This window comes from Sceloporus undulatus, chromosome 1 (assembly GCF_019175285.1).
Source record: "Sceloporus undulatus isolate JIND9_A2432 ecotype Alabama chromosome 1, SceUnd_v1.1, whole genome shotgun sequence".
NCBI lineage: Eukaryota > Metazoa > Chordata > Lepidosauria > Squamata > Phrynosomatidae > Sceloporus > Sceloporus undulatus.
Genome location: NC_056522.1, coordinates 138,293,602 through 138,307,341, shown reverse-complemented (window position 1 = coordinate 138,307,341; position 13,740 = coordinate 138,293,602). Strand labels below are relative to the sequence as shown.

The window sequence follows — 13,740 nt, the reverse complement described above, 5'->3', positions numbered from 1 at the left end:
CACTCTTCTCCAGCACCACATCTCAAATGCATTGATTTTCCTCCTATCTTCTTTCTTAACTGTCCAGCTCTCACACCTATATGTGGCAATAGGAAATACAGTGGCTATATGAATGTGCTCCTGACCAGAGAGGAGTGGGTACCAACCCCATCCAACAGAAGTTTACTCAGAATTAACAAACTCTTCCTAAATAAACATACAGTACATAATATTGTCTTGATTCCAATGGGACCCGCATACCTGGACCAGACAGAAATGCTTCTGCGGTAGTTCTGAGCAAGTAGGCTTGTCTACGAAAGCTCATGCTGCCAACTTATTTCTTTCAGTTAGTCTCAAAGCTGCTACAAAATCTCTCTGCATACTGATTCTACAGACTAACACAGCTATACCTTTGAATTTTGGTCCTCCAGGTATGTTGGACTTCAACTCTCAGAATCCCTGACTGTTGGCCAAGCTGGTTGGGGGCTTCTGGGAGTTGAAGTCCAAAACATCCGGAGGACCAGTTTGGGAACCACTGCAGAAGCATTTCTGGCTGGATTATAGTCCAGGTATGCAAATCCTGTTGGAATCAAGACAATATTGTGAATATTGGGGACCACTGTCTTAAACCCACTGATACCGATAAGATGAAGTCCCCCCAGCTTTGTGTTAGATTTAAGCCAGAGAGAAGTGCAGCTGAAATTCAAACCCACACAATCAGACGTTTTATTAAAACTAACCCAAATTAAATACAGTCGGCCCTCCTTATCCAGGGATTGTTTTATCCATGGATTAAAAATATTCACAAAAAAGTCTAAATTCCAAATAGCAAACCTTGATTTTCCATTTTATATAAGGGAGACCATTTTGCTCTGCCATTATTATTTAATGAGACTTGAGCATCCATGGATTTTGTTATCCACGGGGGGGGGGATCCTGGAACCAAACCCCATTGGATCATAAGGGCCCACTGTATTCCGAGTTTTAAGTCAGAAAGAAAGAAAGACTAACAGGATTCCCTCTCTCCAACACCCACACGCTGACATTAATTTCAGATGAGTTTTGCTGAGCAAAACGAAAAAACCCACTACCAAAAGTGCTCTGCCTTTGGCATCTCTCTGGTGCACTGATGTGCATTTTTTGGCCATGACATCTCCCCTGGCTGGATCCAGCAAAGCCTCCCCACCCACTCCCAGCCCTCTGGCTCCCAGGGAAGGGTTCAGGAGGAGGAAAACAGAGGCCACAAAGACAGCTGAAGTGTGCCCAGAGGTGGTCCTCCTTTTCCAGGCTATGTCCCCCATCCATTTCAACCTTCTGTCCAGGAGGAATCCCCAAACGTCCTCCATTTGGAGCATAAACGAAGACGAGTGTTTTTCGTTTTTCTTGGGTCCTTTCTCTTGAAGGTCCTGCATTTAGCGTTGGAATCTGTGGGAATCAAGGCAATCTTGTGCCTTGTCCTCCTTTGTGGTGAGGACACACCTGCGGGGAGACCAGATGTCCTCCTGACAGCAAAGGAGGGCAAGTCACTGCAGAATGTAGGACACTCGAGACGGGGGAGGGATGCAGGACAGGGCCAAAGAAAAGCCCAGAGCACTCACAGAAATGTCAATCCAAATGGAGGACCTTTTGGGAAATTCCTCCCGGACAGAAGGCTGAAATGGGGACTAGGAGGGCGCCTGGTCAGCCTGGCCAAGAGAGGGTGGCTCCTCTTTCTCTTTCTGCCTCTCTTTCTTGGCATCCTCCTTCCCAAAGGATGCCAGGGCTGTTAGAGTGTTGCACTGCGGTTGTGGCAAAGCGAAGCAGCCAATGCTTCCAAGTGCCCCCCAAAAGTCCCCAAACTTTCCTCCCCCCAGGAGCTTTCTCTCTCCTTTCTCTGGCTTCCCTCTCCAGCAACGCGCCTTTCCCGCCTCACAGCCCCAAGAAGTGCCCTGGCTCAGCCTCCCCTTCCAGCCCACCAACCCAGCAAAGCCTCACGAAAAGAAATCAGGGGACATCATTATGAAGGCTTCATGGGAAGCCAGGAACAGTCGTAGTACCTTCTGAGCCCCAGCCACCAGCCCTGGCCTCACTCGCCTTCCTTTCTCCTCCTCCTGCTGCTGCTGCTGCGTTGGCAAGTCCCTGGTGCAGGTCTCCAAGTGCAGCCCAGCATCTCCACTCAAAGCATGAAGGGAGGCTGCCCCCAAATCAGGAGGAGGAGGAGGAGGAGGAGGCGGTGGCTTTGGGGCTCTGAGGCTGCCTGGGATTGGAGGGAGTGTAGAGCCAACCCATCCTCCCATTGGTCCTCCCAGCTGCCAGTCTGGGGAGAGAAAAAGGATGGGAGCCTGGCTTCTTGCAAAGAGAGAGCCTCCCTGGTCCTCCCTTCCACCCCCGCGCGCGCACACACACAAGGCCTTGCATTCCTAAATGGGTCACGTGACAGCCCCCTCAAATCCCCACATGCACACACACACACACACTCTTTTGCACAGCTGTGCAGCTTCCCAGGCTGAGGAGAGAGTGGTAGCCTTTCCAAGGGAGGCCAAGCAGAGTGGGCAAAAGGGAGGGAAAATGCTTCCTCCACTTGGCCCTCTTCTTCAACTAGACCTGCTAAAAAAAGTGACCAGGGGTCCTCATAACTGCCAAGGAGGACAAGGCACCATAAAATGGGAGAGCTTCCAGAAAAATTGGGAGGACATGACCAAAACAAACAGAAAAAAAACCCACTCATAGGAATATAAATTCAAGCTTCTTAGTCATGATCCAGACTATGGTCTATATCAGATGGTCTCTGGATGTCAACTCCCAAGAGCCCTAGCCAGATTGATTCCTCTGGTGTGACACAGTGTTTAAGTTATCTTTTCCTTGTTCTGATCATGGTTTTAACTGAGTTTGTAGCTGTGCTGCAGAAGTGATCAAAATTTGATCAAACTGCATTTGACTGTGAACACATGTTCAATTTGTTATTACATCTCATTGTGATCAGAACAATATTGGGCCTTCCATCAGGAGTGCCATTCAGCTATATGCGAGCAGAAGTTGGATTAATGCCTAGCCAGTTTGATCTACAGTCCAGAATTTGGGGAGTTGAAGTCAAAGATATCTGGAGAACCAAAGTTTGGGAATCACTGCCCCAGATGAAGGAAGTTTGGGAATTCCTCCTGGACAGAAGATTGAAATGAAGGATATGTCTTGGAAAAGGAGGACACCTGGTCAGCCTGCATCTGGGGAGAGGTGGAGGAGCCTTTGACTGGCCAACTCCAACTAGACCTGGACCATCCCCACCAGGATGACCTGGGGTCCTCATAACTACAAAAGAGGACAAGCACCACAAAATGGGAGACCTCCAGCAAAAGAAATGTGTAAGACATGACCCAAGAAAAACACTTACTGTACATGTAAAACTCCACAAAAACCTATTTTCTTGGCAAGTTTCTTCAGAGGGCTTTCTGTCATGGCCATCCTTTGAGGGTGTGATGCACCCAAGGTTATCCAGTAGGTTTCCATGGCATAATAATAATAATAATTACATATTATTGTATGTAAATATGTGTATTTACATATAAATGTAAAACACTTCATATAAATGTAAAACACCTAATATAAATATAAATGTATATTATTGTTGTGGTTGGTTGTGTCGGTGGTGTACCTCAAAGTTATTTCTGGTTTATGGTGATCCTAAGGCATTGGAAGCTATCGTGGATTAGGTTTTACTGACAAGTTTCTTCACAGGTGGGTTTGCCATGGCCATCCTAAGAGGCTGAGAGAAGGTCACTTGCCCAAGGTCGCCCAGTGGGTTTCCATGGCATAATAATAATTACATATTATTATATGGAAATATATATTTACATGTCATTGTAAAACAATATAAATGTAAACTCATGCCTCTTTGCCTATGCGGCTGAGGCGAGATTCCAATGCAGTCCAGGTAGCTCCAACCTTTAAAAAAAACAAATCCACCCTCTCTCTCTTTTTTCCCCTTTCTCTCTTGAGCATGTTTGCCTCGCCTTGTTGTTGCTGTGTGCCTTGAAGTCATTTCTCCCTTATGGCAACCCTATCAGGGGATTTACTTGGCAAGTTTCTTCCAAAAAGATTTGCCATTGCCATCTTCTGAAGCTGAGAGGATGTGAACAGCGCAAGATCACACAGTGGGTGTCCATGGCCTAGCAGGGATTCAACTCTTGGCTCTCTTTTGCCTCACCTACTTATTTAAAACCTATCCAGGGTTAGCCATGTTGGCCAGGTAGCAAACTACAATGACATCAAAAATCTACAAAACAGTGAGACCTTTAGTTGGGATAAACAACCAAAAGGCACAAAATACATGTTATATCCAGGGTTAGCAGCGTTGGCCAGGTAGCAAAATCCAATATCATCAAAGATCCACAAAAGAGCAGTCCCTTTAGGGATCAACCAAAATGCAAAAAATATACATGTAGCAAGCTTTTGAAGCTTCACTGGCTTCTTTTTCAAGCACAAGTGTTAAAAACTAGTCAGGAAGGTGGAGAAATGATCAGGATGTTATTCCCAAGATGGCATTTTACCAAGATGTGGCCATTCTCAGTTCTTGTGGCTAACATCATCATGATTTCATTTCTCCTGTGTGATTTTTAACATCTTTAACTGATGAAGCCAGTGAAGCTTCAAAGGCTTGTAACATGTATTTTGTGCATTTTAGTTGGTCCAGTAAATGTATCACTGTTCAGGGGATTTTTAATGTTATTGTACTCACCTACTGTTATTGACCAAGAAATATCCAGGAGCAGCCGTGCTGGCCATATGTTCTTGTTGTGTGCATTCAATTTGTTTCTGACTTATGGCGACCTGAAAGTGAAGCTATCTTGGGGTTTTCTTGGCAAGATTTGTTCAGAGGAAGTTTGCCATTGGCTTCCCCTGAGGCTGAGATACTGTGACTTGCCCAGTGAGTTTTGTGGCTGAGTTAGGACTCTGGTCTTCAGAGTCATAGTCCAACACTCAAACTACTATGCCACACTGGCCATCTAGCAATGTACAATGTGGAGAAAACAGGCAGATTATAATGTTGGTGACAGCCAATGGGAGTTAAGCTAGAAAAAAGTGGGGGCTAATCCCAGGAGTGGGTATAAAAAGAGAGGCAAAGACATGAGTTAGAGGAGTGTGTCATTTTACCCTGAAGGGCTAGTAGCCAGGAGGCTGGGGAAGACTGTTGAGAGGGACAGTTAGAAGGGGTTTAGTACCCAGGTTAGGGACAAGAATGGTCCAGAGTTCAAGTGGATGTGTTAATATCCGGTGGGATCGATATTGTTAGGTGGTGGAGGAAATTGTTTAATCACTGGGGAATGGATGAAGCAGATATTGGTGAACTAAGGAAGTTCAGTTATAGTGACTGGTATGGTCACAGATAACCAAAAGGGTTCAGAGATACAGAGGCTAGATAAATGTTCTGTGAGAACTAAGAATATAAGGAAAGATTTAAAAAGTCAAGTAAAAGAAACTGTTAAACCTTTTAACTACTGAAGCACTTATACACCGTATCAATCTTGAATACCATCCACTAAGAAAGATACTGTAATCAACATAAAATTCTTGTGTTTGTTTCAACAAGTAGTTGCCTAAAGTGGGTTTAAAAGAAACATATTTAAAATGCTACTAAAAAAGAGAAAATATTTTTATTAATTGGGCCACATCAGATGGTAGGTGTGTTGTTACCATTCACCTTGGTGCCAAATTGTTGGGATTAGAAAAATCCAGAGGGTTGGCATCTGAAGGGAGTTATAGTGTAGGAGACACTGGGGAAAGATCGGAGTTCGAGGGTCTCTACACATAATTGGTGGTAGTGAGACATAAAAGACCCAGTGTGCTGTCAACCGAGAAAAGTAGTTAGGTGGAAAAGCCTCACCTTCATATAATGGTGTCACTGGCACACAGTGAAAAGGAGTGAAAAGTTTTAAGAAATTTTGGAAGTGAGTCATTGTCACTCCATCACACAGATTAACAAATTTGCAAAACAGTGATACATTTAATGGGCTTACCAAAATGCATAAAATACATGTTGCAAGCTTTCAAAGCTTCAAAAAGCTTCGGGTTTCAAAAGTTTGCAACATATATTTTATGCATTTTGGTAAGTCTGATAAAGGTATCACTGTTTTGTGGATTTGGGATGTTATCGTACTTTGTTATTGATCCAGTTGGAAAAGCTTGAGGTTTTTCTCCTGCTACTGCATAACTCTGCTGCAAGTCCTTTTTCAATAGACACCAAAATGACTTGGCTTTCCTGGCTGACATGCTTTTCCATAAGTTTCCCCACAAATCTCTGAGGAGAGAAGGACATTCCAGTGGCAGTCCTGTTTTCCCACACATCTACACTGCACAATTAATGCAGTTTGACACCACTGTAGCTGCCATGGCTCAATGCTATGGATTTTCTGGGATTTGTCATTTTGTGAGACATTTACCCTTCTCTATAGAGAGCTCTGGTGCCACAACAAACTACACATCCCAGGATGCCATAGGGTGGAGCCATGGCAGTTAAAGTGGTGTCAAACTGCACTAATTGTGCCTTCAGGGGAATCACCACACTCTTCTTTAGTCTGTATGTCAGCAGCTTGAGTTGTTTGGTATGAGTCACAGCCCAGCTCTCTCCAGTGAAGCAGTTGCTTAACCAGGCAATATTTGGGGCGCTGTCACCTGCAGCTCCCTTCAGAGCCAGAACAGAAACTTTAAAAGTGAGAAAAAGGTTTCCAGCCTCAAGAAGCCACAGAGTCCTTAACCCCACAGCAAAACAGAAGGTTGCTTCAACTAGACTGCAACTCTCATCACCCAGCACCACTGGATATGCTGGTTATGATGGGAGCTGCAGTGACACAGCTAGAAAGCCAAACTTTTAACTTCCCACCCCTGCTTCTAGGGAGTGTGAAATAGTGATGCTGGAAAAACATCTGTCACTTTTTATGGCACAGTTTGGCAACCCTGCTGTCTTCAGAGGCTTTCAGTGCTGCCAATATATTTTTCCTCCACCACTTTGGGGGCAAACTGTGCTCCCAGTCATGCTTGATGCTCAACTGTTCCATAAACTAAGAGGACCTCTGTTTCAATAGGATAATCCTCTGCATCATATATTTGTGTTCCTCCCAGCCCAATGAAAAACATATTTTACAGCGGGAAGAAACAGTTCTGGTAGAAAGCCATCCATTTTAGCCACACACAAAATTTTCTAAAAGGTCATGTATTTCCACTGTGCTTGAGACACTTTAGGGCCCCCCTCTTTTATGTCAGGGCAGTCATTGTGGCAAGGAAGTATTCCTTCATTCTGTATCCCCATCTGTAAGGACCCAACTCATGCCCAAGAAGAGTAAGCATGGCTCAGAATCTTTGCATTTTCTGGACAATTTTAAAAGTAACTACTATCCAACTCTGTGATTCTATGATTTGGAATCCCCATGAGGTAGTTTGCTGCCATTGATATATTTACTAACATGCTAACATTTATTGGAAAATGAGGAAATAGCATAGGACTGCTAAATAGGCAGTGTTTGTGTTTGTATAATAAAAATGTTGTAGAAAACGATGAAGATTTATTCATCAACAATAGTATGAATTCATTAATGAATATCTCTCAATACTAATTTTAATCAACTCATTCAATCACTCTCTTCACCTCCCAAAATGCAACTGTAAAATTACTTTTTACACCAAATGAAATACATCCCAATAATGTCATTGTCACTAATTAATTTTGTCTCTGTTTACCATGTTTGTTTGTTTCTTGAGAAATAACTACCTTACAGCCTTTTTTTTAACAAAAAAATCTTGTTATAGATAAACTATGTTACTGCTATTCCACGTAACTTCTATGTTACTCTTCAGAAACATAGCTGTATTAGTCTGAAAAATCAGTAAGCAAGAAGATGTTATAGCATCTTTGAGAGTAACTATGCAAAAGAAATGGTAGCATAAGCTTTTGTAGACCAAGGCTGCATTTTCACTCCAGAAATAAAGCAGTTTGACACCATAGTTTCAGTTAAAAATAGCCAGGGAACTAATTGTATTTGAACCTGAGGAAAAGTTAGATGACAGGTGACCTTCAAATACTGTCTAGTTGTAAAAGATTCTATGAATTATGTATGGTTTTTCAATCAATATCAGGACTGAATTCAGGGACCCCTTATCTCCCCTGTAAGCACAATTTCCTCAACACAGTGCTGATTCGTTATGAATTCTCCCAATAACATATTTTTAATCAATTAAAACAGAAGTCATCCATACCTTCATCTCCCAAACAGGCAATTCCAAAATAAACTGAATTGTGTGCAGACTACAGTAGTATAACTTTGACTGCATTTGTTTATACAAACATTTCTTTGCTGTTTTTCCAGTTTACCAAGGACTCCCATGGCAGGACACCTCTTAAAACTAAAATTAAAACCAAAAAAAATTAATCTGAGTATTGACATAATCAAGTCTCCAGAAAGTCCTATTCTGCATCCTTATCAAGGTACAGAGGTGACCCTGGGATCCCAAGGGCAACACCTGTAAAGTACAAGTGCTGGCAGGTTCAATCAAACAAGTAAGAATTCAGGTAAAGTACTGGTGACAGACTATATTTTTGCCAGCTAAAAGGTTCACCATCACTGCACTAGATTATGAATTATCACAACACCTGAATTAGCCATTATTGACAATCCATACTATGGAGGAACTATCTCCACTGATGAAGCTTTGGATCTTCAAGGTATAGACATAGTTGTTGTGTCCTTTCAAGTTGTTTCTGACTTATGGTGAACCTATCACAGCATTTTCTGGGTCTGACTGTTTGTGACTTGACCAGTCACCCAGTCGGTTTCCACGGTCAAGTGGGGAATTGAACCCTGGTCGTGAGAGTCTTAGTTTAATGCTCAAACCACTAAACCATGCTGACTTTCTAACATAGAAATGCAGATTAAAACCCTTCAAGCTCAAGTTTAAAGCCATAGAAGGGTTTTTTAAAAAATCACTGCCCACCTAAGAATGACATGAATCTAAATTCCTCTTGGAGTAGCTTCTGCTGCTACAGAAAAAGCCTTCTCTTCCCACCTCCTATTACATCAACTTAGGAGATAGCATGTTACTGGTGTCAGGACCATGTTGAAACAGGTCTGATAAAATGACAATGATGTGGCCACAGGTGGGGCTGTTGTGTAAGTTATTTACAGCTCTAGTGGCAATTAGATGTGTCAACATTTAAACAGTGCATCATTGGAATGTTGATGCAACTGCCAACTGTCATTCTGAACTGTCACTGAGAGACAGAGAGATGGTTGTGTGTTAATGTGGCTGCCTCAGAGGTTGTGTTTATAGTCGATTGGTTGGTGGAGTAACTTGATGAGTATCCAAGACAGATGTATGATGATCAATGTAATCTTTGTAAATAGTTATGTAACAAAGATTCAAGAACCCTCAGATTGAGAGAAACCTCGTTGTCCAGAGATTCATTCCTGTGTGAGAGGAAGTCTGCCTACACAACAGTGACGTGTTACAGACCACCCGTTTGGGGCGGCCTGTAGGCGCTCCTTTCCCCACCAGATTGGGGCCTCAGCTGCCAGAACAGCAGCCTCTGGGGCCCCGATCCACTGCTTTCCAGGCCATGGGGAAGTGGCAAAAGGCGGCTTCCCTGCGGCCTGGAAAGGGGTGTCCTTGGGGCTTCAAGCCCCAAGGACACCTGGTGGCAGCGGGGAGGAGGAGAAAGGGGCCGCTTGGCCCTTTTCTCCCTTGCATCACTGGCACAGCCATCTAAAGGCTGTGCCAGCGACGAAAATCGCGGAAGGAGCTCCGTTTTGGAGCTCCTTCGTGTGCTGCGGAAAGGGCACTGTATGTGCCCTCGCGAAGTGCAAAGACGTAATGTCCACACCGCCGTTTGGAGGTGGAGCGTTTGTGACGTCATAATGGCGGCCCCCATGTGGAACGGGCACCGCCATTTTGTACGTCCTGGGGACGTATTAGAGTTAGGTGCGTGCGTAAGGCATGCACTTTCCCTAAGCCTAGTATGTCCCCAGGACGTACTTTATGCCCGTTTGTAACGGGCCTAAGATTCTTCACAGATTCCTTCTCCCTGGCGTCCTGTTGATGTGGTTCAACTCTGCAGGTGGTTGTGGTAGAACGAACCACCTTTCTTATTGTGCCACCCAATTATGTGAAGGCCCCATCCAGTCAACCTTCACCCTAACGCTGCCACCAAATTATGTGATGCACACCCAAACCACAATCGTTTTCTATGATGGCAGGCACCTGGGAGTTTTTATCCCACTGCTGCCACCCATGTTTTGTAATGTGAGTAGCGTGGTATTAACTCAAGTCCAGGTGTGTCCTTCTTGAATCAAACAACTAAAACTTTATTTACAAGAAGGGTTAACAGTGTTGGTTTTAATCTGATATCTTATGTAATTGTTACTTTCTACTTTGTTACAGTTACTGTTGGTTTTATAAATCTTTAGCTAAATCACCAGTTCCTTATAACTAAGATTCACTCACTATTATTATTAAGTTCCTCTTTTAAAATTAGACCTGACAGTCACTAAAGCTACCACTATCCCTCAGGATATCATACTCCAGCCACTCCCTTTCCTAGAGTGCTGGAAGTGAAACAGTAGGGATCCCTTTTCCACTCAGACTCTACCCCTAACCGTCCTTCTCTATCCCTAGAACCCTCACTCTCAGGATCCCAACTAACTATTCCCTCAGGAACTCATGGAACCCAGTCCTCTCTTGGACTCAGCTGTTCCCCAACTGAAGTTCTAAACTGTCCCAGTTCCAACTGACTCCCAACTGTCAGCTCAGAACTTTTAATAGTCCCAACCCACATTCTATTGGCTGGTCCTCAATTGCCTTCTGATTGGTTGGTTTTGGAGTCAGTTCATCACAGACACATTGCATCTTTCCACGCCCGAACAACTGGTAGGTTCATATAAGATGACAAAATGATCTTTTATACACCCTAGCTATAAACTGTAACTTGGTTCCCACTGAGATGAATGGTTCTTCCATTCAGCTTAATCTGAATTGTTTTTGTGTGCCTTCAAGTCATTTGTGGCTTATAGTGGCCTTAAAGTGAAGCTATCACAGTGTTTTCTTGGCAAGATTTGTTCAGAGGGATTTGCATACACCTTTTTCTGAGGGTGAGAAAATGTGACTTGCTCATGATCACCCATCCATGGCTCAGTGTGGATTCAAACACTGGTCTCTAAGTGTCCTAGTCCAACCCTCAAACCACTACACTACACTGACTCTCACAACCTAGCCTGCTGCCACATTGCAGAATTAACTGCCATGGATCTATCCTACAGAATCCTGGGACTTAAAGTTTATTGTGCCACCAGAGCACTCTGACAGAGAAGGCTAAATATCTCACCAAACTACAAATCCCAGAAATTCCATAGCATTGTGCCATGGCACTTAAAGCAATGTCAATTCTGCAGCACAGATATGTTCTTATTCTGAATACCAATATTAGCAGGACCAGTAAGCTTTCTTTCTCCGCATTAATTGAATTCTTTGATAGTAAGCAGTTCTTGTGGTTGTGATGGTGGTGATGATGTCCCCTCAAGTCATCTCCAATTTATAGTGACCCTATCATGGGGTTTTCTTGGCAAGATCTGTTCAGAGGTCGTTTGCCATTGCCTTCCCCTGAGAGAATGTGACTTGCCCAAGGTCACCCAGTGGGTTTCATGGCTGAATGGAGAATCAAGCGCTCGTCTCAAAAGTCATAGTCCAACACACAAATCGCTATGCCAGGCTGGCTCACAGTAAGCATTTAAGAAGAGTTAACTGGTCAACACTATGCTAAATGATTTAGTACAATGAAGGATTGTGTATGCTCTAACTTCAAAAGCAGTGTATTATTCTTGATCATCCAAAAACTCTACACTTATTAATAGAGTTTTGCTTACCAGAAACTGTAGAAATGGGGTTGATACCAAAAGCAGAAAAAGAAACAAGAGGAACTACATTCACCCATTTTCCATTCTGTCAAGCAGCACAAAACCAATGGCTCTCATTTTGATGGTGACTTACCCAGACTGAGCATATGGATCACACGTGTCAGCTTATGAAGTAAACCAAATGAAGGTATGCATATAATATATAAACAGCACTTGTAGCCTTCCCTCAACCCATCTGTAAGCCCACACAGAGTCCAGGCACTCAATGAGGTTTTAAAAGGTGGACTATGCAGTCTGTTTTACATTCTTGTGGTTGTACTAGACCAGCTGCTGTTTTCATTATGCAAAACATGGATGGAAGGCCAGCTTGGGCAGAAGAAAATGACTGCTTAATTATTCCTCCACCGACCCAGTTTCATGTGCCCTCACATAGTGATAAGAGCAAGTGTTTGTTATGGGAAAATGTGCTGGAAGGAAAGCATCTTAGAGTTAAAAATAAAGGGTGAACAAACAGGTTAGTGCAATTCATGTACTGTTCTCTTCTGTGAACTGTAAACCTATCACAAGTTCTGACACAAGTAGCTGGGCTCCAGAAACATCAAGTTTAAATATAACTTTGCCTAGATAAAGTTTGTGGTCATGTGAATTTCATTTGACCTCTGTTTTTCCCCATGTTTACTCCTGCAAACCAACTGCAACCAGGGGAGAAACGGCACCTAACCAGGGACATGAGAGCAAATCAATGCATGCTATTGACAGGCATAGAACCAATGTGGTGTAGTGACCTGAGCATTGAACCAGGACTCTGGAGACCACGCTTTGCATCCCCCTCAGCCATGGAAACTCACTGGATGACTTTGGGCAAGACACAGTCTCTTCAGCCATAGAGGAAGGCAAAGGTAAACCTCCTCCGAACACATCTTGCCAAGAAAACAGTGTGATAGGTTCACCTTAGAGGTCAGCGTAAAATGGAAATGATTTGAAGGCACACAACAGAGCAAAGACATCACAGACTATTATACACTATTTATTATATATTAAATTATATTATTTATTGAGAGAGAACTTGAGATTCAGGGTTTAGTTCTATAAATTATTTTTTAAAAATAACTGCAACCTGTCATGCCTGACAAGAGTTTAGTATAGCAACAAAATAAAAATGTAAATAATCTTAAGGCAACTGAAAAAGTAACGGAAGTCAAATGAGAGATGACAAGAGGTGCCATTCATTGAGCAAATGCACAACAAAACAGAAAAATAAGTTAAATGAAAGTAAACAGTGATGCACATTTTATTAATGAGCCTAACTATGACTGAACTGTCAGTGATAAGTCAGGAAAAAATATTTTCGTATCATGTAACTATGCCTGAACTGCTCAATAAAAGCAGCACTTCAATACATAGGAACATTAAAGGAAATATCTTAGTGCAGTTGATTCAATTAGAGGACTAGTATTCTTTGATATAAATATACCGTGCAGCCATACTTGTAAGTGAGCACAATCCAGTTGATAGCATCTCATAAGAGACTGTAGAACTAGAAAAGGAACATAAAATGGCAACAGCGATTATAGAACTGGAACACCCTCTCTGTGAGGAAATAATAAAATGTTTGGGGTTTACAGTTTGGAGACAAGAGTGCAGTAAGTGGTTTTAAAAAGCATGGTGTGGAGAAAGCTGATCATTGCAACAAAGGTTTGCCTGCTAAGCTTTAAACAGCCTGGGAGAGGGGGTGGGGGTCTTCCAAATATGGCAAAATTGCCCCCTACTTCTCCTAAAAGGTGCATGGCATGTTTTTAGTCAAAAGTGGAGAAGTCAAATAAAACATTCCAAGGGCAGAGAAGGTATAGTGGAGGGATGCTGCCCTCCAAAATCATGCAGGGGGCTAATG

The 13,740-nt window shown here is 43.0% G+C and overlaps 1 protein-coding gene across 1 annotated transcript in view; it reads right to left on the bottom strand.

The window, feature by feature from the left end:
* Window positions 1-12,000, bottom strand: part of ARHGEF10 (Rho guanine nucleotide exchange factor 10) — a 144,794-nt gene extending 132,794 nt beyond the window's left edge. The window contains exon 1 of the mRNA XM_042443452.1: window positions 11,983-12,000. The gene's annotated coding sequence lies outside the window, so the exon portion shown is untranslated. The remainder of the gene's footprint in view (window positions 1-11,982) is intronic.
* Window positions 12,001-13,740: the final 1,740 nt, after the last annotated feature.